Below are 3,899 nucleotides of genomic sequence, written 5' to 3' on the forward strand. Positions count from 1 at the left end.
CCAACTTTCATTCCCTTCCTTTGAAGGAATTGGTCGGCTTCCTCGCTTTCGCGAGTGTGTAGCTCTTCAAACTTGGTGACCTCTACTTTCGAGAGATTGTTAGGCTCCACTGGTTTAGGTAAATATCTAATGCGTTCCCCAACCGGAGAAGTCATTTTTGGAGGAGAAACTATGCGTTTTTGGGATCTGCGTGCTCCATGGTTAGAGCCTCTAAGGGGTCCAAATGGGTTAGACTTGAGTAGGTTGAAAAAAGACATACAACCTTGGCAGGAACGGCGTCTCCTTCAGAAAAACAAACTTATTCAAGTTCTTTTTCCCAAAGAAGTCCCGCTCCGACCGCTCAACTCATATTTCCCACGTAGTTCGTCGGTTAAACCAACGATTCTCTTCTCAAAGTCAAAGCAATGAAAGAACCACCCCTTCCTGTTTTTTGTACTGTCAGATAGAAAGCAAATTAGACGGTGGGGCTATGAAAGTTTGGATGTGTCGGAGGATGAAGAGGAATGAAATGCTAATTTATGTTACTTATTTTTCATATTTTTCAAGTGATCGGTAATAATGTTGCCTCGCAATCCAATTACGTTATCTTCAAACTATTTGCTTACTAATATAATATTTTCCCCTAATTTTTACTTAATGTTAATAATTCTAACAACATTTTCTTCTTATCATTTTCATACACCTTTTAGGAGGTAGAAAAATGATTAAATAAAACCCCCAAATTAATAAAAGCAAGAAAAAAAAGGAGGAATAATTAGAGGATGTTGGAATTTTCAGTCAAAGTTTCAAAAGGTGAACAATTAAAGTAGATATACTATATAGTAGTATTGGTCATTGGCCTTGGAAAAAATATGTTTAAAAAGTCAAATAATGTGGCTTCACATCATTAATTAACTTTATACTAAAAAAATCCAACCAATCCTATGTTTCAAGTATCTCATGCCAACAATGCAAAGTGTATATATAACTCCAAGACTGCTTAATAAATAATTCAGCTTTAATTAGCATAAATTTTGGAGAGATAAGCGGCCAGGACCCTCGAATTATGGATAAAATTATTATGACACACTCTAATTTTATAGGGGTTCTATTACCTCCTTTCTTCTTTCGAACTCAATTTTAACATATTTTTATCAGAATTTTATGCTGGTGTAACACATTTATTACATAAAATGATTCCCACGTCAGCTAAAAAAATTGACAAAAAAGTCACGTCAGCTAAAAGGAATGATAAAAATATGCTTAAATTTAATTTAGAGAGGTAATAGGACCCCCCAAAGTTGGAGTGTGTCGTAGCAAATTTGGTTATAGTTCAAGAGGTACGAGATGCTTTACTCCAATTTCCTTTTTAGTATGAAAGTTTCTATCGGAAATAACTTTTCTATTCGATAAAAATAAGGAAAAAACTTAAGTACATTCTACTCTTTTCAACTTTCAATTATGAATTATACTGGATATATTATTGAAGTTGGGGTCGTCATTCCACTTGGAGAATACATGTTTTAAAAGTCATTAATGTTAGATTAACGTCATTGATTTACTTTTATAATAGAATCGAACAATACTATGTTACAAGGAAAATGTCCAAGTGTCACCCCAAAGATGCTTAATGAATAATTAATTAATTCTTAATTAGTGTAAACAATGTTGTAATCGATTCTTTCTTGGTTTCCTCTTAATGATAAAAAAAATTAATTAATAGCCGTATGAAGATATAGAATGATGTTGTCGTCTAATCTTAGTTTTTTCCTTTAAATTGACTATTTCATGGATTCCTCAAAAACCTAGTTAAGGTTGTTTGCATAGTTTATATTTTATGCATGCTCCAAATTAGGTAACTAGACATTGAATATCATTTTATAGAGTATGAGATATTAAAGGATTTTTCATCTCTAAAGCACTAACTAACTAATATAAATTTATGTCTCGTATTGGAGTCAAAATTTTCATTAAGGAGGTTCAAAATCGAAAAAAATAAGCGCACGAACTAGACAAAGGAAAAGGAGGTTCAACATCAACTATGTATAAATAAAAAATAATTATAATCATGTATAATTAGTAAAATTTTTCGCCGAACGGAACTCGACTGAACCTCCTAGCCATAAGATGGCGCAACCCCTGTTCACATCACATGGGCTCATTAGAATTGAAAATTCTCGAGGTTTGAACTTGAACTTGAGATCTCAAGCTAAGATCAGATAGATTATATCCCGTCCATTCGGCTATAATATTATATGCATCCTCCAAATTAGGCAACTAGCCATGATATATCATACAATAAAGTATTAGCTTAGACAATTTTTTTGTTAAATATGTAAGAAAAGTAGATTTTTAAGGAGCCAATTGGTATAACTTTAGGATCTATAACGCATTGATCTGACTAATTCAGATTTACATTGTATAGATTCTAATAACAATAACATCTCAATGTAATTTCATAAAAGGTATCTGGAACGGGTAGAAAATCGTATAGAATCTATCTAAGTAGAATACTTGAGGTTTGAAGATATCGAACTTGAGATCTCTAATTGAAAGTTAGAGGAATTTCATCTATCCTACCACAATTTAATATCTATTAAAATATTTTATTTAGACCATCGAAACTTTCAAAGTGTAGTCTACCAGAACAATCCATCATCTTTCCAAAAGTATAGAGGTAAATTAAAATATTAATTTTGAATTGCATTAGCAGTCCTTCCTGATTATAATAATCTTTCAGCTATTTTGAGGTGTAAAACAAACTCTTAAATATTGACACAGGATCGTTATTTTTAATATACCAAATCAAATATCGCATAAGAAAAATGTAAGTATAACTAACGCAAACACTACTAATACAAACATTACAAATATATTATCTTTTATATTATTCTTATACACCCTACCAAATGATCCCTTAACATTTTAGTTATTTACCATTAAATCTTATTTATGTTAAAGCTCCTTTAAATTAGCTAGAATGCTGCCACTATTTTCTTCTAATTTACTTTATTCTTTGGCATTTCTTTCTATTATTGGTATTAATATGTATTATAAAGAGCATAATAAAGATTACAAGGAATCGAACCAATCCTAATATTATCCTGGTTATCGAGCTAATGGGCAATTTTTTTGATATATAGCAAAATTAAATATATAAGCTAGCCATTAATCAATTCTGCTGCCAATTTAAAATAATAAAATAGTAGACATCTCGTGATATTTGAATTTTGAACAAAAAAAACTCAAAAGTATAAGAGAAATTGGGCCTACTTTTTCTTTGTGATTTGTGCCAAGGGTGTTAAGTGGGCCGGGCCAGATCAATTTGGAACCGATTCATTAAATTTAGTTGTGTTGTGGGTTGGGCCGGGTTGTGGTTAAGTGGGTCGGGCCGGGTACGGATTCAATAGTAAATTTTTTAAAAATAACCCTAACCCGACTCACTTAACCCAACCTGATCAAACCTGGTTAAAAATTCGGTCAAACCCGATTAAAAATAAAAAAAAAGTTTTTTTTAATATACACTATATATACCCACCTATATACATTTTAAATACGTTAAACAATGTATATACACTATATATATAGTATGTACTACATTAGAATTTAAAAAATATATACACATATACACAATTACACATATATACGTAACATTCAATATATACGACTATACGTACTACTTTAAATAAAACATATACTACAATATATATATACTAAAATATATATAATTATATATATAGCAATATACTAATTACTAATTTATAAAATATATACACATGTATACGTTAAATATACACGTCTATAGAAGATATATACATATATATACACACCATTCAATATATATGTACTACTTTAAATAAAACATATACTACAATATATATACATTACAATGTATATATATAGTTATATACTAATTTATA

The sequence above is a fragment of the Capsicum annuum genome, chromosome 9, assembly GCF_002878395.1.
Source record: "Capsicum annuum cultivar UCD-10X-F1 chromosome 9, UCD10Xv1.1, whole genome shotgun sequence".
Lineage (NCBI taxonomy): Eukaryota > Viridiplantae > Streptophyta > Magnoliopsida > Solanales > Solanaceae > Capsicum > Capsicum annuum.